Raw genomic sequence first — 21,647 nt, 5'->3', positions numbered from 1 at the left:
TGACACAGCAGCTCCTGACACAACAAATCACATGGGGGATGCTTTGACACTTCAGGTTCTCTGAAGCATGTTATGGGGGGGCTTCCTGCACCAGAATGCTGTCCATTCACCTCTGCATAATCCTTTTATCTTAGTCTGCTGCAGACAGTATCGTTCAGGGATCAGGCAGGTGATCTCTGTCTGTTTGGGATTATTAGGGTTGCATTACCAGATGCATTTTTGAAAGATCTGCTGTCGTCATGTCCTGATATTGACTCCTGCCAGTGGCGGATTAACAGAAGGGCAAAAGGGGAATGAGGGGAATCCCAGGTGTGAGTGGCTGCAAGGCTCCATAAATTCATTTTGTTTAAACCATTCATTTTAATAAAACAAAAAAGTGTCATATTATTCTCATTTTAAAAGGAATTTGAGTGTAATTTTATTACGCACCATTAGTACATAAGCATAAATACATTTTAAAGCATAAATAATAACGTTACACTAATATTTTAATATACTGGGAGGGGGCCCTTGTGACTGTATTGTCCCAGGGCCCCACCTGTTCCTAATCCACCATGACTTCTGCCAATGGATGGTTCAATAAAACACCTTAGATGGCAGCTTTTGGGAGAAAAAACAAAACAAAACAAAACAATGTCCCCAATTCTTTTAATGAAGGAGGGTGATACTGCTGCCAGGGAAGAAATCTGAAACCTGAACATGTGTTGATGAACATCTTTAGCCAGGAAAAAGAGCAAATGCAGATCCTCTGGATGTGCAAGGATATGACCTACTTCCTGAGGGCACTAAGGCTACGTCTACACTAGCACACTATGTCGAAGTAGCCTATTTCGACGTAAGAACATCAAAATAGGCTACTTCGATGTTTATTGTCTACACGTCCTCCAGGGCTGGTGCCATCGATGTTCAATGTCAAAGTAGTGACAGAGAGCATTGAAAGAAGCCACCCCAGAAAGAAATGCAGAGCATCCACACACACAAGCGCTCCCCGTCGAAATAAGGGGCCAGCAAAGCCCCAAGCCATTTCCTTAAAGGGCCCCTCCCAGACACATTCAGCCTGCACAGCACGAGATCCACAGAGCTGACAACCGGTTGCAGGCCCGTGCATGTAGCATGGACCCCCAGATGCAACAGCAGCAGCAGCAGCAGCCAGAAGCTCTGGGCTAAGGGCTGCTGCACTCAGTGACCATAGAGCCCCGCAGGGGCTGGACAGAGTGTCTCTCAACCCCTCAGCTGATGGCCGCCATGGAGGACCCCGCTATTTCGACATAGTGGGACGTGGATCATCTACACACGGCCTACTTTGACACTGAACGTCGAAGTAGGGCGCTATTCCCATCTTCAGATAGGAATAGTGATTTCGATGTCTCGCTGCCTAACGTTGATTTCAACTTTGAAATAGTGCACGGTGCATGTAGATGCGACGCATACTATTTCGACGTTGTGCCAGGTATTTCGAAGTGGCTGGCTAGTGTAGACGCACCCTAAGGGGGGGATTTCTAAAGGAAACAGCATGAACCTGACCCTACTTCCATTGAAGTTAGTGGAAACATTTCCTCTTAAAGGCTGAGGGATGATTCCCTGAACCTGCAGTGAAGTGGAACATAGCTGGAGGTATTTAATGGCACAGCTCAAGTGAAGCAACTCAACCAACTGTAAGCATGGGTCCATAAGTCCCATATATTTGCTGGTGGACACATAAATGGCACTCTTCAGACTTCATCCCACAACATCTCAAAGCAGAACCAGCCTGTGACATCCCTGCACATTCAAAACCTGCAGATGAATCATCACTGCAACGCTGGTCAAAATCCTCCCATAACACTCATTTCAAGATGCATAGGTTCTGCACCTGATCCTTACCAGATGTGGGGAACCTCATTCAGTGTATCAGATGTCCCAAGGATAATGCAAGTGAAACTAGGCAGTTGCTATGCCCTCAAATGCATTCACACTGAAAAATGATACAAGACAACACCACTATAGCAGCAGTGGATGAGCACTTTTCAGACATTTTATATCTGAACTCTCCACCCCCATCCTCCAAGAAAATCTCTGCACAATGCATGCAAAAGAGGAGCTTGGGACCTTAAATTCAGAACTCTGTGCTATACACCAAAAACCATGAACTTAGTAGATGTTAGGTCTCCTTACAACAATCAGTAACCCACTAAACCACCTTTTTCTGAAGACTGCAGGCATGATAATTGCCTTTTTAATTGGGAATGGTTTCTTGCAACATGTGAAACCCATACACTCAACTATCTATTCCGCCTGGTATTTTGCTTTGATAGGCCAAGTGCCTTTTCCAGACTGAAGAAGAGCTCAGTGCTAGCCTCTTTCACCCAAACAAATTGGTTCAATAAGTGTTATTACTTCACCCACTTTGTCTCACTCATAAACTAGTACTATGAAGGGTGATGCTTCCAGCTGAGTCATTACGGCCGCAGATATTCAATGTATGATGCTACAGAAAGGCAAGTATTTCAGAGGTGCCACTTGGAAAATGGACAGTCTAATTATCTAACATCTAATCCAACTCTGCTTAAAACTAAATTCCTGAAAACTCATCAATTCATGTTCTATAGGTCAGGCCCAAAAGGCTTATATATCCATGGGAAAGGACACGGTGTTCAGCGTCTTCAGTAGTGTGACTTGAGGAAAGTTATATATCCACAAAGTCATAAAAGAGTCGTGGAATTTAAGAGCTGATCAGGTAGCCTGAACTATGTCTCACAGGCCAACAACATAGCTAGACATCCCTATACTAACTCCAGCAACTGAACTGGAGCAAATAAATAAATAATAAAAACTATCCATAACAACATTATTTGATGAACAGATTGCTAGTTTTATTGCAAGTTTTAATGCATGAATTATTCATGTTTGCTTCTTAAGCAGGGCTTTTTTTTTTTTTCCCTCCAGCATGAAATCTCTGTTCTTGATCTGTAGGCATGGTGGCGGTGGAGTCTTTGGGCAATGGTGGGTGGGGTTTGATGGATTTTATTTTCATGACTTGGAAAGTGACGTGAAAAGAAATTCTTCTTCAGTGGCAAAAACCAGTGTTCTTAATGGTACTGGGGAAAAGGGAAATGTTTGTTTTTGTTCTTAGAGTTTGTTGAGATTCAAAACCGACTGGAGCTTTCTGTAGACAAAAAGAATAGCCATGCGACTATAGTCTGGATTATATTAGGCTGGGAGTTTGGGCGGGATATGAACTGTCTGGATTGAGGGTTTAAGATGGCATTTAGGGAGAAACTTTCCTTCTGAGCCTCTGCAGAGGATAGTATATCTTCCTTCTAATGGCCACTGTCAGAAAGTGGATAATGGACCAAATGGGCTTCAGACCCAGAAGGGCCATTTCTATATTTTCTCCAAAGTAAGCTCTTCCATCCCTAGGCAGGCCCTTAACCTGGCTTTAAGATGGGCCCTCCTGCTTTTGTACGGTGCACCCTTGTCTGGTATGGATATCAAACCGGGCGTGGTTTATCCGTTTGTGTAGTGGATGTTCAGAGGACCCCGTTTTTCAGAATATGCTGCTCCCCACAACACCATACTAGCTATGCCTGGCCAGCATGGAGCGTGAGAAGTCCAGGCCTGCTGCCAGGGGAGCAATGGCAGCAGCCTGAGCTCAGGGGCCCTTGATCTGCTGCAGCAGTGCTGCTGCATGTGGCTGTGTGGGAATGAGGGCCTAGCACTGCAATCCAGGGGGTGCTAAGGGCTGAGATCCCTAGACCCCACCACTTCCACTCTTGGCCCCACCCCTTCCAGAAGCATGGAACCAGCCCTGCCCCCCCTCGCACTTTGCCTTGTGTCCCATGGTGGCTGTCAGCCCTGCTGGTGAAGTCATACCTGTGGGAACAGGGTGGCAGACTTTGCAAAGTCATGTAAGCACTCTGTGTGAAGGCACACTCTGGGGGGGTGGGTCTCACAGCTGGGGACAGGGGCAATTCATATCTGACATATCCTGGATGCTGCATATGAGTCCATTTTCCTCTCCCCACCCCCATACAAATGCTTGTAGTAGAAAAAGCCACACTTCTCAGCCTGTGTTTAGCTGAAACAGAGGGAACTGAATGTGGAGAACAAACAGGGTCAGCGTTTCTGAAGGTGTTATTTCGCCCTTCTTCTGCCGTGGTTGAATATGTTATGCACAATATGACACGTAGCTGAGAGGTAGCAGATTGCTGTTGAAAAGCTGCTTCCTGTACAGAGACAGCACATTCTGATACTCCCCCAGATGCACATGATGGGAAAACAAATCTAGTTAAAAAAAAAGTCTTTCGATGTAAGCAGCAAAACAATTAATTGCAAACTTCAGATCCCTTTTTATTAGGTAATGAACCATGTGTGTCTCTTCATACAGGCACAATCATCACAGATAAACATTAAGGAGAAGGTTTACTGCATCATTCGGACCTACCAAATGCTGGTCTGAAAAATAAATGAAAAACCCTCACTGAGCTGCAATCCAGGGATGGGTAAACTCACTGGGCCCAGACATCAGGGAAAGACATAACCCCACACACTAAATCAGCATATTACAAATCAAATTAAACAGCCTTTTGGTCCAGACCAGAACCCAACAGGGTAGATTTTTGTCTGCTTATGTATGCAGTTACAATGTGCTTGCAGCAATGTGATGACTGTAAACCGGTGTTCAGAAAAACACCTTCCCTAACATCTAGGCAAAATGGCCTGTAACATGTCCAGGTCAATCAGCATAACAGTAGTTCTTCCCAGATTTCAGGACCAGAAGGTGAAACCAGCAAAGTTCCAACGAGAAATGAGATGCACATTTTTAAGAAAGGCAGCAATGAACTATGGGATGCTTTGCAACTCTGGCCCTCTCTCGAAAATAATTGTTCTTGTTCAACTAAAAGTTTTGGTGTTTGATACAGGAACAAGTGAATGAAAGCTGGAGCTGTGTTAAGCAGGAGGTCAGTTCCTTCTGCTCTTCACATTATGAATATACTAGCACAGTGTCTCCCAACCTTTTCACTAGTGTGCACCCCCAATCGCCTCGCCAACCTGTTCATGGATCCCCAATCACACCCCAAACCATTCGCAGACCCCCATCAAAGCCAGTTCTATCTGCCATGTACTCTTCATTCAGTGAAAAAGGAAACTGCAACATGTATGTCCAGACAGCAATTAACAAAGCTACTGGTAGATATTTAATTTAAAAATATTGGATGGTAATGTTGCAATTTATTTAAAAATTATTGTCTATGATCATTTTTACTTATCTCTTATTTTTTTTCACTGACTCCCTGCAACACCCTGGCAGACCCACAGGGTCCATGGACCTCAGCTGGGAATCTCTGTACAGGGAGATTTAACCAGAATTCCTTGGGCCCTTTGGGGCAGGGGGTTGGGAGTGTGAGGGGTCAGAGTAGGGGCAGGGGTTGGCTGGTGGCTGCTCTGCAGGACCAGCTCTGGCAGTGTTGCTTCCCAGGGCTGGGGCTGAGCCAGGGCAGCAGGGGCAGTGCTGGCTGACTGGAGGCTGTTGCTCTGGATCAGGCCAGGGTGGCAGGGGGCATGGTGCCGAACCAGTGACTGCTTTGGGACACGGTAGGGGTATAGGAGGTGTGCTTGCTTGCTGCACCCTGTGGTCATTCTGGAGTATAACTGTCCCTGCTACCAGACCCTCCCCTTTCCATTTGGTGAGAAACAATCACATTCCGTGCACATCCCATTGTCCTGGCATGAAGTGTTCCTAACCATGGGGCTGGAACCAGCCATCACTGCCTGTGGCTAGGCTGGTGTCAGCCCAGTAGGGGGTCAAGGTCCAGCAGGAGGTAAGGGGGCCCCCAGGGCTGGGGTGGGGGAAACACTAAGGCTTCAGCATTTGGTGCACGGCTCGGGGCGGGGTGACACAGCTCCACTAAGTCTACTAGCCGCTATTTTCCAGACAACTTTTCTGCCAACCCCATTCATAAATTAGTAAGCAATGCATTCAACATCGATGTTGATACATTGCCAGAAGTATTGCAAGAACAAGCACTCGAAATAAAATATGATTCAAGTGCAACTGAAGCTTGGAGGAGTTTTGGATAAAATATTTCCCGATATACTTGAAAGTTGGGGAAGAAATGCTACATGTTATTCTTCCATTTTTTGTAAATATACCCCTGTGAAAAAAGCTTTCCAAGTTTACTCACATTAAAAACGAAACAAAGAAATCGACTGGATGTCAAAAACTATGTGTCTTGTGCATTTCAACAGCAAAATAAACAGGCAAGAGAGTAAAGAATCCAGGGTTTAGCTGTAAAATAGTTGAGGGCCCCTCTGCCATAAGAAACAGTTATTAATGGGGCTACATTTAAACAACAGAGTGCAACTATAGTTAAATTACTTCACTTCAGTATAGAGTGAGCTGTTTTTAATACTCATGGTCCTTCCAATCATAGTCCTGAAAACAGCTTGATATGGGAGCCATATTTCTATTGCTTTTTCTCAGTCCTTATCTTTTGAACATTTATGCTGAGATGGCATTGTGAATATAGCTGAATAGCAAGAGTGAAGAAAATGCAGCATCATGCTTCACATTAAATTCATTTGTCTGCTGTTGCTGATGTTAAATTACATTGTTATTACATTTTTGGGCCAAAAATATTTGTGCTTATTTTTAAGTGACATTTTATATTAAGATTTTGTGTTTATTTTAAATTACGAATTGAATGTTTGTTAAAAGGTGGTTGGTTAATGGTACAGAAGAGGTGGGGGTGCTTGAAGGTCTCTCAAAAAATCAAAAGGGGGGTGTGATGCTGAAAAGTGTGGGAACCTCTGCCTAAGAGGAAGCTGCATGCCAAATTTGGTGATCCTAGCGCTTACCGTCGAGCAAATGGACTGACAGACAGGACAGACACACAGACAGATGCATGCATACTCCCAAGTATATAGTGTCTCTATTTGAGAATCTCAGACTGCTGTAAGAGCACTAAAAGCTTCCTTGCAAGGCAGATAGAGAGGATGAGGCAGAATGTGGTTATGACTTATCCTTGGCCAAAAAGAAAGTGGCAAATAGGGTGTACAAGCCCTGACGCTCCGTTCTAAGCAATGAACTGTCTTCTTTTCATCTTGTGTTTACCAGGGGCCTGGTTCAAAGCCCCTTAAAGACAAGAGTGTTTTGGAGTAGCTATTGCCTGACAAAGAATGCACTTGTTACCAAAATAAAAGCGCTTCAGCACTTCAGTGATGCAAAGGGAAAAATAACTGGAAATCTAATTATATGCCCACCTGGAATACATTCTTCTAGGGCTATAAAGGGGAACTGCATAATATAATCTGGTGTTTCTTTCCTTGCAAATTTACTTCTGTCTTAAAGAAACTACCAATTTTTATTGCTGTGCTGACATGAACAGTAGTTAACTCCCATTAAAAATTAAAGCACCTCCCTTGACAGTCTTTCCACATATATAATCTTTTATATTTACTTCTATTCTGTCCAACTGCCATCTGGAATCTATGATCTTCTCCTGCTAGCATGCAAACCACAGTGGCTCTCTAGCTCTGTACAATAATGAATAATAATAAGTGTATGACAAACCACTAGAGAAGTTTGCCGTTTTATTGGTGCTCATTCTGGGAGCAAAGAGAGGGGAAGACAGCCTGACTAGTGTCTCCAATGTGTGGTCCAAGGGATGAGTTCCTTAGTCCTTTTAGAGAATAAAGACAGCGTGGTAAGAGTTGCTTTTCTGTGGAGATAGAAGGTCCTAAGATGTTGCCAATGGGTCAAAGCTCAGCACCAGCTGTGACCTCATCGCCAACCACAACCCTCTGCCCTAGCTCTGCCTCTCTGGAGCTATGCTGCTTACAAACCCTCAGAGGCTGCCCATCAGAGCTGGTGGTTTAATGTCCTCATTTGAAGGGCTCAGCTGCAGAATGGGTTTGTCAATGGCACCAGACTAATCCTTGGTGACCAACTTCAGGGCCTCCTCAGGTCCCGTTCCATTTTGACGAGTCATTTCTGCCATCGCCAGTTCAATGGTGACATATCGCCTAGGTACGGATACCAGTGGTCCCTATAAGCTGACCACTGGGGCAGCTCCCCAGGAGAGATTCAGCTGCCACCCAGCTGTTTAACAGAGTGACCACAGCCACCCACAGCTGCCAGTATGTGTTTCTACTGGTGGTGCACATCCACAGATGCCATGGTGCACATAACAAAATTTATTCCTCCAACAGGTGGAAAAAAATAGAGGGAACATAGATGGATACCTTAGTGGTAGCTGCCAAGTTTCATTCTGAGGTTTGCAGACAAAAATTTCTCTAGGAAATGTTCAATTTCTGCTAAACTTGTCCAGCTTTTGTCCAAACACCTGTGAAGCCCAAAGATATAGTTCAGTTTTCAAATGACAAAAAGATAATAATTTGTTTTTTCTTTTGGTTTTCCCCGGATAACCTGAAAACAAGACTTTGGAGGAATAAAAGCCATTTCATATAATGGCATATAATACTCCCCCCTAAGGCACAGCCTCCTTTAACCAGTAAAATATTTCCTTAAAGTGACAAGAAGCCAAAGCTATGGAACCTCCACCCATGAATGTTCAATCTACTTGGGAAACGCTTAGTAAAGGACACTATTGAAAACCTGTAGATAGACAGACAGACAGACAGACATAAGCATTTTATTTCTTTCAGACTTTCCCCATTTCCAGAATCAGTAATTTATGAATGACTCACAAAAAATGATCCTCAGAACATTTTGCTCTTGATTGCTGATGGTGGGCAGCACTGGTCCCATCAGCTCTCCAGCCTCCAGGCCTGCCAACCAGCGGGGGGGGTGGGGGGCAATGGGAGTGGTTGTCCTAGAACCTGAGACTCAAAGGGTTCTCCAGCAGCAGTGGCCATAAAAACATAAGAGCAGTCATACAGGGACAGACTAAAGGTCCTTCTAGCCCAATGTCCTGTCTTCTGACAGTGACCCATGCCAGATGCCCCAGAGGGAGTGAACAGAACAGGTAATCATCAAGTGACCCATCCCCCTCTCACTTTTCCAGCTTCTGACAAAGAGAGGCTGGGGACACCATTGCTACCCATCCTGGCTACTTGCTCTTGCTAATGGACCTAATCTCCCTGAATTTACCTAGCCCCTTTTTTGAACCCTGTTAAAGTCCTGACTTTCACAACATCCTCTGGCAAGGAGTTCCACGGCCAACTGTGCTCTGCATAAAGAAAAACTGCCCTTTGCTTAGTTTTAAACCAGCTATCCATTAATTTCATTTGGAATTTAAAGGGCCCAGGAAGGCCCTTTAAATCAGTGCTGAAGCACCACAACGCCCACTCCAGGAGACGCTTAGGGCTGGCTTCCCTTCGCCCCACACCTTATGCCCTCAGCCTCGCTCCTTCTGGGAACATGGAGCCCCCACCACCACCTGCAGCACCTTGCCAGGGGCTTCTAGATGCTGTCAACCCCCCTGCCAACATCTCCAAACAGTGTCTGTAAATAATCCCAGGGCCTCCAGGAAAGTGGGTCTTCTTTGTTGCTGCCCCCACCATCGCAACCACAGACTCTTTCAAAGCTGTCCTTTGCCCTCACAACTTATTTCAAGTAAAACCACAACCACAACCACGAGGGCCTTTGGTATAAGGGCCACATGATTGTCCTTTGCTAAGGAATGGCATTCAAGGCTGACGAGAAGGTGTTGTGTGTTTTACTCCTGGTTCACTGATTTTGCAGGGCTGGTTGTGCACAGAGCTGCTTGCTCGGTAGCGGCAGTATTGTCTGCATCCCTAGCTGTCATGGCACAGCACCTGTTATGATGATTGACACCATAGTAAGCACCTCATTAGTTGCAGCAGATAGACAGGTGAGGCCATGGGGTCTGTGCAGCCATGAAAAAGTGTCTGGGATGTTTGCCAAGAAGGGGAAGAGCCATCGGCCAGGGGAAAAAGCTTTCAAATACATGCATTGATTCTCACAGAGGCCTTCTGTCCCTGGTGATCACAAGGGGCAGGCTGAGGAGGACTGAAGTAAGACAGAATCACAGAAGATTAGGATCGGAAGAGACCAACTAGGTCATCTAGAAGGTCATCTAGTCCAACGCCCTGCTCCAAGCAGGACCAACCCCAACTAAATCATCCCAGATGTCATTTGTCTCTTATCTTTTATCTTCAGATGTCTCTGTAATTTGACCAAATCACATCACACCCTGCTTTAACTTCCCCACCTGTAACATGGTAACAATCATACTAATTGAGTCAAATAGTCACTCCAAAGGGCCTGGAAGCAGGCCAGTAGTATGTAGGCAAGTAGTATGACTAATAGCCATTCTTTTCATGGTGCAAACCAATGCTCACACCACTGAGCTATCCCTCTCCCCTGTGAGCTATCCCTCCCCTCTGAGGAAACTTGGCTTGGGGATAGTAAGGGCCGACTTGAATATTTGGCCAAAGGTGAAAAGTATTCAGCCCTGAGCCTTTTATCACTACAATAAAAACACTATAGGCTTGTCTACACTACCACTACACTACCTTCCTTCGAAGGAAGGATGGGAATTAGGGTGTTGGTAGTTTACTAATGAAGAAGCACTTCATTAAGCAAATTCCCCCCCACGGCAACTTCGAAGTTTTAAACTTCCAAGTACCGGCACGCGTCTAGCCGCGGCTCGCCCGCCAGTACTTTGAAGTGCTGGGGCAACTTCGAAGTCCCTTTACTCCTCAAAATTTTGTAAAGGGACTTTGAAGTTGCCCCAGCACTTTGAAGTACCGGTGGGTGAGCCACAGCTCGATATGTGCCAGTACTTCGAAGACTAAAACTTCGAGGTTGCCATGAGGGTGGGGGAGAGAAATTTGCTTAATGAAGTGCTGCGTATGCACCGCAGCACTTCATTAGTAAACTCCCAATACTCTAATTACCATCCTTCCTTCGAAGGAAGGTGGTAGTGTAGACAAGCCCTATTATCTGGCCTGTGGGCAGGGAAGGGGATGCTAGTTACCCAAGCAATCTAGTTAACTAAGAGGTCAGAGTGTGGGAGGGAACTCCTGCCTGAGGCGGGGCGTGTGTTTGTGGAGTGTGGGATGGGGTATGGGCTCTAGGCTGGGGGTATGGGCTCCAGGGCTGGGCCAGAAATGGCACAGGGTGTTGGCTGCAGAAGGGGATGAGGGTTCTTGTTGGGGGTGCAGGCTCTGGGGTGTGGCTGGAGATGAGGCGCAGGAAGCTGCAGCTGGAGCCAAGTTGTTGGGAGTGTGGGAGGGGGTACTGGGCACAGGCTGGGGGAGGGAGTTTGGGTGCAGGAAGGGGCTCTGGGTAGGGGGATAGGCACAGGAGGAGTTTATGGGTGTCAGTTCTGGGCAGCACTCACCTCGGGCAGCTCCCCAAAGTGGCAACATATCCTTGCTGCTTGTAAGCAGAGGTGTGGCTAAGTGGCTCTGCTCAATGTCCCTGCCTGTAGGCACCACTCCCCACAGCTCCCATTGGCTATGGTTCCTAGCCAATGGAAGCTCAGTACCCCTGGGATGTTCCTGCATCTATTTGCTGTTGCTTCCAGAGAACCACATAGGCAGGGACTTTGTTGGCCACCTGCCAACCAGATTACACAAAGATCAGAAATGCTGGTTTATCGAACTTTCCAGTTGGTACAGGGCCAGGTAACACAGATTTTACTGTCATTATTAGTTTCTATAGAGATGTAACCCCCAAATAGACTGATACATTTCCAAGACAGAAATCTAGTAGAGATGTGCATAATCAACCTCTCAGAGGTCACAGTTGACCCCTGAACTCCTCGCAAGATGCAAGGAGTAAGGGAGATCAATGGGAGAGTTTCTCCCATTGACTTTCCCCTGTAAAGACAGGCAAGTTAGCCAAGCGCAGATACATCGATTTTAGCTACGTAATTGGTGTAGCTAGAATTGTGTATCTGCGGTCAACTTTCTTAGTGTAGACATCATTTAAGTCACATTAACTGGGCTAATGCTTCGCTGGATGGGCATAGGATTACTGATATGCTTAATGCTAAGATAAGCGTGTAAGCACTTCCTTGAATTGGGGGCCGAAAAGCACTGCTCACGGCAAAGGGCTAAGCCAGACTGTAGCGATTCTTTTCAGATGTATCAACTGTAGCTCCTCATAATAAATCAAGAAGTTTCAGATTGTGTCTTTGCCCCACCGTGCAGTTCAGTAAAACCTTGATCGAAAGCCCATTAAAGTCAGTGGATAAGCTCCCATTGACTCCAACAAGCTTTAGATCAAGTCTTGGACTTATTGTGAGTTGAGCTTGCATGAGAGAGATTTTCTTTTACGGGAATTGCGATTCTGCAGGGTCAAGGTATCTCTATAGTCCAAGTCACTGCAGCATCAAGGCTCTGTATCATCTTTCAGAAAACCTTTGATAAGTGGCACACTGTTCTCACTCTCTTCACCCTGTGTATTGGAATTCCCCCACCACATTCAGTGAGGGCAAAATTTACCCATGTAAATTCACCGTTTTGAGCCACTTGTGCGCCATTTAACTTCTATTTTGAGGGCTAAGGAAGAGGTGGGTGAATTACAGCCTGTGAACTGCATCTGACCTGTTAGGGCATTGAGTCTGGCCTGTGGGATTACCAGTCTGGTGGTGCAATGATGCCAAGGTAGGTTCCCTGCCTATTGTGTCCCTGGGCCACTTCTGGAAGCAATTGGCATATCCCTGCAGCCCTTGCACGTGATGGGGAGAGAGGGTCTCCATGCGCTGCGGCTGCCTGAAGGCGCTGCCCCCTGCAGCTCCCATGGGTCTGGAACAGGGAATTGCAGCCAGTGGGAGCTGTGGGAATGGTGCCTGTGGATGGTGGTAGCACACAGAGCTACCTGCCCATCTCTAACCCCCTAGAAGCCGCTGCTGGACATGCTGGCCCCTTCCAGGAGCCATGTGGATCTAGGGTAGGCACTAGCCCTGCTGCACTGATGCCCCAGAGCTGCCTGAGGTTAGCGGCGTTGGTCCAGGGGCTGTACTCCACGCACAACTCCGGGGCCCTAACACCCTGCTCCAGCCCCACATTCATGGCTTGCCATGCAGTTTTCCTACCCAGATGTGGCCCTTGGTCCAAAAAGTTTGCTCACCCTGGCCTAAGGGCTCCACAAGCCTTGCAAAGGAGATTCCAGGAAAATCTGCAGCTCATCTTAAAGCTATCTTGGTCACAGTTTGTATCTCAGTACACTAAGACCTGACTCCTTTTAAGCCACTGACCAACTTGTAATGTGCATTCTCCTGCTAAGTTGGACTTCCTGAAAAGGTGAGCATCTGCTGAAGCTCCAAGGTAGAGGTCTTAGTCCTTTAGCTCAAGTTGCAGTTCTTCATGCTATCATTACAGAGCCCAGGCTCAAACTTAGGTAGTGACCAAGAAGAAGGTAGGGGCAGATGTCTAGGTTGTCCCAGACAAAAAAAAAAACAGAAAGAAGAGGAAGAAGAGAACAGCCATCCCACACTGGGTCATGAGTTGGAACCAAAAGGTGAATAAGTCATGCAAGATGTGTCCACAGTGAACAGAAGTGTTTACTCAGATCTATAGCTTCCCGAGTACTGATTCAGCTTGCGTTCAGCTGTGGTGAGCCCATTCTGAAGAAGACAAAAAAGGAAACCAGAGTAATATCCTTACGTTGCTGTGTCTATGAAATTCTAGCAACTGTCAGTTGAAGAGATGCATTACTTTCTTCTTTGCCTCTTTCTCCTGTACAATATGCTACAGGTTGAAACTCTCTGATCTGGAACTCTCTCTTCTGGTAACATCTGTAATCTAACATAATTTTAGTTAGACAGATGACCACTTATCATGGGTGTGGCCAAGTTTCACATGGGCCCATAAAATTTGTTTACAGTCACTGGTTCTGTCTCTCAGTATTCTGTTCTGTTAATTACCTCAATTTACCCCAAAATGTCTTCTAAGAGTAAGCAGTGGAAGTGTTGATTATGTGCTAAACATATTGACCCACACATGGTCTGGCTAATTCTCTTATTCAGCACTGGTCCAGTCCTGAGGGTGCTGGAGAAGAGAGGCTCAGCCTGCAGCCAACCAACCAGGCCCCATTGTGCTCAGCCTGTCTTGCCTGTGCATAACCACCGAGGAAGATAATTTGTAAGCAGGATCACTGGGAGCTTTTGCTTGCTCAAGATTTCCATCTGACAATGTGGGTTACACCGCTTCATTGAAATTCTGAATTGCAAACCTGGGGAATGTGCTAGGGTTGAAACTTTCAGAAAACGTCTCCAATTGACACTTTGGGACCACAAGACAGCACAATGTCCAGTTTTTTTTAAAAAAGTTACTTATTCCTTAAAATTCCTTTTAAATGTTTAGCATGTCAGCTTCCTGGACTTGGATTCACCTAACTTTTCACTTACCAAGTCGCAATATAGGCTAAGTGGAATCGGCAGATCATACAAGCCTAGGAAATTAAGGCAAATTTGGCCAAATGGCATTAAGAACTATCTCAACAATCTCTTTATTTGATGATTTACTGAGTGGCTTTCAATGGTCATAACTCTTAGGAGATTCTCAGATCCTAGGATGATGGATGTTGTTTGGAGAAGCTAGGTTCTGAGCCTACACATGCTGCTGAGAATAACTTCATGGATGTGACTGGTTCTCACTGAGCAAAATGTACTTTTGTGTTCAAAAGACTGGCTTCTGAACAGAAAAAACTTCCAAAAATTGAAATTCATTTGTTAAACGTAATTCAGCTAGGGTGATCAGCTGCCCCAGTATTATTAAGACAATCCTAATAGGTGAGGCTTTGTTTTCTCTAGGCACCTATTATGCCCCATCATAATTTTTCATCCTGATTATCAGGTCACCCTAAATTCAGCTGATGCATTGGGGTGAAAAATAGAAGAAAAGACCAGACCAGCTCTCTCTGCCTTGTGCTCTAGAATGGGTGACAGCTGAAGTTAGCTAATCCCAGACACCTCATTATAGTGGACAATCTCACCACATGTACCTGTGAAACTGGTGCATCCCATCCTATGGCAAGTGAGATTACCAGATACTAGTGTGGTAAGAGATTAGACGTCATCGTTGGACACAACGTACTACCTACTAGTAGATTACCAGTTGCTAGTCTGGTAGTGCTACTTTAGTAGATACCAAGGGCCTGAAACTGTGGTCACAGTTCAGCATGGTCCAGGGGAAACCCACACATGCCCCCTATTCCTTGCTTCTCCAGCATCGAGGCATGTGCACGGTACAAGAGCCCTTCTACGGGTCCTGAAGAACTGGGACAACCCTCCAGGTCCCTCATAAACCAAGTTTGCAGCCTGATTAGTTTGGCAGGGCACAGTAAAGCAGAAACATCACGCCAGAGGATCTAACCATGGACTTTTGGGCATCCATCCCCACCTACCCTCCAGATTTTATGCTTCCCAGCCATGTGTCTTTCCCCCCTCTTTGATCACCCATTATTTGTGTCTGTGAAAAAAGTCCATCTTTTCTCTCAGTATCCACAGCTGGGGCTAGCCCACTGGGGGCACTGAATAGGTGTATTTTTTCTTCCCCAGTGTGCAAATGGGCAAGTTCTCATAGTAAAAAGCCAATGGGGACACCCTTGGGCTGCTTGAGGCCCTAAGCAATTGATGAGTCTGTTTCTACCTAGCGCCAGCTCTAAATACAGGTTTTTCTTTTGTGTGAAATTAACCCATCTTAACCATAGAAAATCCACCCTTTAACTTTCTCTTCCTTTTAAAAGGTGAATATTTTCCTTTTTCCTCCTCCCTCCACCCTATCCACATCTATTTCCTGTGTCATTAAGTGCACTCTCTCGAAAAGCCTTGCTCAGTTTTAACACCATTTCTCTAGACTTAAAAATAATGGCTCGCCTTTGACCTACCGGCCATATTCGAAAGCACCTGCTTGATGTTCAGCAATCAGCAGCCGTCTCTTCTCCAAATCCTTCTGAATGTGTCCTGTTGAAATGGTTCTCCTTTCCAGAAGGGATTGCTTCTTGTATTCCAGGCTTAGCACAACCTCCTGCTTAGACACACCAAATGATGTGTACCTCTTGGGAGCTCAGCCTGTGTATGTGTCTACACCCTACTGAAGACCTTCAGTGTTGGGTTCAGCTCTGCTGCAGCAAATTTGGGAATCCTGGTCTGTTTTGCATTAGCTCAACCCCCCAGGTAAATGGGAAAAGTATTAGCATCTCATGATTCGATGCCCTGAGTCTTCTACTTTCATCTATCTATCACAGGCCCCACCTGTAAGGCCCCCGTTACCATGGTAGCTGTGTGAAAAGAATCGGTCAAAGTTTAAATGCATTTCTCCTCACAACACCCTGTTAGATGGGGCACTTCTGCCACTACTTTTACAGGCGGGGAGCTGAGACTAAAACAGGCTTAGCATCTGGCACAAGCTTCCAGAGAAGCTCAGGTGAGAGGTGCTCACCCCTCCAGTAACCTTCCTCCCATATTTTATGAGTCCCGGCTGAGTGGAAATCACGATTTTCTATGGTGCATTCTGAGAAGTTAATTAAAATTGCTTCCCTCTCCTCACACAGATGCTCCAGTTGAAAACGATTGGAAATCCAAAACGAAAAAAAATTTAAAGCTAAAAATAAGCAAAACTCTCCCAAATGGTTATTTTTTGCACCTTTTTTTTTTTAAAATACAAGATTGTAGCCAGTTTGTTTAAATCCAGAGTAAAGCATCAGCCACAAACCAGTGTCAACTCAGTTGGAAGAAAGGAGTAAAACTGTTAATTGTATAGTGGTCACCAATCCCTCACTAAAGAATATACGCTGTATGATGTCTGTTTGTCAGTGACAGCCTGAAACCGTTTGTATAGTGGGGCCAATTTTCCCTCTAATCTTTTCCACCATATGTGGATTTTTTTCTATCCATGGGCAGAATAATTTTTCATGTGCACTGAGGCATGTGCGAATGTGCACCACCAGCACAAACAAAACCTAGCTGTGGGCAGTTTCCTAATCAGGTGGGCAGCATTTGAATCTCACCCGAGCAGCCCCCGCATGTCCAGCTTACAGGGAACACCGAGCGGGGGTGATGTGAGCTATTGAACTAAACTGCAAACTCTGTGTGTAATGGAAACCACTTCCAGGGAAGGGGTGCTGGATAGGGCTCCCCCTATTTTTTCCATCCTTGGGCAGAATACATTTTGTTGTGTGCACCAAGGTATGGGTGGATGTGGACCACCAATAGAAACTCAAGCTGCCGGCTTTGGATGTCTGTGGGCACTCTGCTAATCAGCTTGGTGACACCTGACTCTCTCCTGTGTGGCCACCAAAGGGCTCAGCTTACAGGGACACTGGCACTGTAGCAACCACTCCACCCTGAATCCCAGCACCTATGGAGGTGAAAGTTACAGGAAGGTCCACCAGCTATTAATCCCCAAGTAATTATTTACTGTGTCCTGGGATAACAAAGCAGCCTTCTCTTTCCATGAAGATTTTTCTTTAATCACAGCAGGGTTTCCAGCCAGATCTAGGGGTTGGTCATCCCTTCCCCTTTGAATGGTCTGTTTTCAGGGCATTACAAATCAGGGCTGGTGAGTAGGAGGAGCTCACCTGGCTCAGGCTGTGTTACAGCTTCACTGAGCAGACTTTCGTTTCATTTCACAGTGATAACTTTGCTCTTGGTTGAGTTTGCGCTCCTTCATGAGAACTTCTCTCAGGCACATGCTGTGTGGATGGAGTTCAGAAAAGCAACTCAACACTGATTATGGGCCCACTTTAAGTACCCTCTTACCCATTTTTAAACTTCTCATTTCTCTAACTCTACAATCAACCTACCTATTAAAATACAAACCATACAAATACAATGCAACCTTTAAACAACATTCTAGATCACTGTGAAATATGAATGATCAGCCCATTTTGAGAATTAGACATATTCTGGAGGCCTCCCCTTAGCAGTGCTCCATGATAATCTGTCTCTTTGCTTCACGTCAGATTTTTAACCCCTCAGGACGTGCCCGTGCAATTCAAACAAACTCAATGGGTCAGGAAGAAACGCCTTTAAAACCATGAGGCTGGTCATATGCAGATTTCATTGTGGATAAAGAGAGCAAACAGGATAACTGAAATATAACATTTCATTTCAGGCCCATCTCTGACTCCCTGAGCTGCTGCAGGGCCTTATGGGAGTTTGTGTTCAAGTACCTCAGGCTCCTATTCTCCACCATGGGCTGGGCTCTTTGGTTAGCCTACGTCAGCCATGATGCCCCACAGGCCTGGGATTCCCAGCATGCACTGCAAAGATAGTCCTAGTTGCTAAACTAAGATCCAGCTTCGGAGTTTGAATGCACGTCCGGCTTCCCACGGTTTAATCTGAGCAGACTGTGGCATCCATAGTTTACGAATGGTAGGTCTCACTATCAAATTAATGTGCTCTGTATGGCTGGCCAGCTTCCGGAGCCCAAAATATGCAGCTATTGAGTATAATGACCTGGATGTTACAGATTACACCTTGTATCCCCAAACAGTGTCATTCCACAAGAAGGGGAAGCTGCTGGATAAACAGCAGATGGAGCATCCTTCCACATGCAATCCTTGACACAGAGAGCATTCCAGCGTCTCAGACACAATGACAACTACAGTAAAGAGAAAGGGGAAGGAACACGGCTAAGCATGGGGTGGGCATCTGAACACAGCATTAGGCAAATGAGACGATAAGTGATGGTCGTACCTTGCATAGGGTTGGGAGGGTCATAAACATAGCAGAGACAATTGCAGCTCAATGAGGTGTATCCCAGGCAGCTGTCCTGGTGCATTCAGAGGCCATTTGCAAAAGGAGAGATTTTCCCATCACCGTTTTAAAAAACACTCCCAGACAGCTGATGCCTCTTCAAATGCCTGGAATAACACGGCAGACATCCTTGCAGGAGCCGCGAGTCAGTTCCTTTGTGGCATTGGCTGCGTTATAGCTGGGCTGTTTTATGCATTATAATTACCCGGTTCAGTAGTGAGCTGTCTGCAACTCTTAATCACGGGAACAACCAGGCAAACAAGCTCACTTGCCTCCTTCGTCTGGGCCTCCCCGGCCTTTGTGTTTCTTTAATCTAGCCACAGCAGAGGGCGGTAGAAACATGCATGGCTTCAAAACAGAAACCAGGGAGAAGCAAAGGGGAGAAGTAGCCCTCTGCCTCACCACTCAGAACATTGAGAGGGGTAGAGAACATTGTGGTTCTCATGGTCTACACTGCTTTTTTTTTTCCTGTGGAAACCCCCCTTTTTTCCAGGAAAAAAACCCTTTGTGTCCACAACGAAAAGCTTATTATTCTGGAACAACAGGACATTTAAACTCGCCCAAAACGAACGACCGTCACCAATCCTCCCTCTTTCCATTTCAAAATTGACTCAATGTGCATGAAGCAGAGGTAATTATGACTTAATTGGCCTCTAGGGAGGCAGCCCATCATTGCTCTTATTTCTAAATCGGGCTGTCTAGTGTGAATGCTCAATTTTGAAATGCTCTTGCAGTGTGAGCATTCTTTTCAGAAATAACTTTTTTAGCCATTAGAATGTCAAAATAAGTTATTTCTGAAAAAACTTCAGTGTAGACATAGCCTCAGTTTTGGTAGCTAAAGTCCCTATTAATGCCACATGTTGTTGAGAAGGAAGACCTAGTGACTGTGTGCAGCTAGCATAAGGAAGCTTCCAAGTCAGGACTCCACTGTGCTGGGCATTCTATTTCTGCATGGCAAGAGAGAGAGAGAACTCCTGTTCTGGCTAAGTGGATGAAAGAACAAATGAAGGGCTACACTGGGTCAGACCAAAGGTCCATCTAGACCCATAGGGGTCAATATCAGGTGCTTCCTCTGGAATGAACATGGTACAGGCAAGTATGTGACCCATCCTGTTGCCAGTTTCCACCTTTTGGCAAATAGACACCAGGGGTATCATCCCAGCTCATTCTAGACTGTTGCCATTGATACTCCTGTCCACCATGGATTTTTATATCTCGTTTTTAAACCTTGTTGTAGTCCTGGATTTCACAACATCCTCTGGCAAGGAGTTCTACGGATTAGCTGTGTGTGGCATGGAATAAACAATCCTCTTGTTTGTTTTAAATATGCTGTCTATTGAGTGCATTTGATGACCTCTAGTTCTTGTGTTATGAAAAGGAGTAAATAATGCTTCCTTCTTTACTTTTTCTACAGAAGAGCACTCTGTGACATCCACACCAGCAATAATTTCACAGACTTCTAACATATCCACCTTCAGCCATCTCTTCTCCAAACTGACACATCCCAAACTGATTAATCTCACCTGATGTGGGAGCTGTTCCATCCCCCTAGTAATTTTTGTTGCACTTTTCTGAACTTCTTCTGATTCTGACATATCTCTTTTGAGATGGAGGGGACCACATCTACATGGAGTACTCAAGATGTGGGCACACCATGGACTTGTATGCAGGCAATACATTTTCTGTCATATTATCCATCCCTTTCTTAATGATTCTCAGTATTCTGATAGCTAGAACAGGACAGACAAAGGCTGAGACGGGAAACAGAGGCACAAAGAGAGGTCATGTGCACAACATCACACGGCAGATCAATCAATGGCAGAATCAAGAGTGAAACTCTGTGCCCCACATCCAATACCCTGCTCGCTGGTTCTCTTGAACCAGGGTCTCCAGTAAAACAGCAAGCAGCAGCCAAGGGACTAAAGATACTTTGCATTTCTGTAGTCTCCTATTCAGCTATTCAAGGCAGCCCAGCCCTGCAGTCTGGCAGTATCACAGCACAAACTGGAAGAGCTGTGAGGTGAAGAAGGGACACAAGACTGGGGTAGGAGTGATGAGATGTTATGGTGTAGCAGAAGAGTAGATGAAAGGGATTGCTAAGGAATGAGCAAACACATTGTCAGCACCACCAAATGTCACACAGGCCCCGGAACGCAGGTGTAGCAGAGATATTGATTAAATATATCCCTTGGATTGAACTGCCTTTGGACACTTAGAAATGGTGCCGCCATACCAGGGCTGAGGAATGCTGGAGCGGCAATATAGAGAGAACTCACATTACTGCTCATGCTATGGCTGGGCTGACCATTTTCAGATCTTCACAGTGAGCAGATGTCGTTCAAGGCTCTACAGACCACTGGAGTCTCCAACCGTAGCAGTTCTCACCATACTGCCTACTCACACATTCTGCACCATCCTGCATTCGAGAAGTTCATTTCTTTGACTGTCCGTTATCCTACCTCAATTCGCCCATGTGTGACTCAAGTGGAAATGAAAATGGAGGAAATGAAAGGAATTAAGAGTTCCTCTAATCCTCAGGCAAGCACTTGCCCACCTATTTGTTTTTGACATATGCGAAACGTTAATGCTCCTTCACAGCAAGGCACCACAGCTCATATAATACATAATCACAGAGAAAGCGTTCCTGTGCAGAAACGGCATTTCTAACCCCACTTCAGGTTTCTGTGGATACTGGAAGTGGACTAGACAACCTCCTGAGGTCCCTTCCAGCCCTATGACTCTATGTTTCCTTGTATTGTAATGTGTGCACAGAGTACACTACAGAAGATACAGAAAAACTTAGTAATTTGACACCTTGCTGAGGTCTCATTTTTAGTAAAGCATCTAAATTAAGGGGTGTGCTGCATGAATGGCCCTCCTTTGCCTCACTTGGCTGCAACAGGTGTCAGAGTAGCTGCTAAGACGACCTGCCGGGCCTATGTTTTTCCAGCAGTGAGATTGCAAAGGGAG

The sequence above is a fragment of the Carettochelys insculpta genome, chromosome 7 (assembly GCF_033958435.1).
Source record: "Carettochelys insculpta isolate YL-2023 chromosome 7, ASM3395843v1, whole genome shotgun sequence".
In the NCBI taxonomy this organism is placed as follows: domain Eukaryota; kingdom Metazoa; phylum Chordata; order Testudines; family Carettochelyidae; genus Carettochelys; species Carettochelys insculpta.
This window is presented reverse-complemented; position numbering follows the sequence as displayed.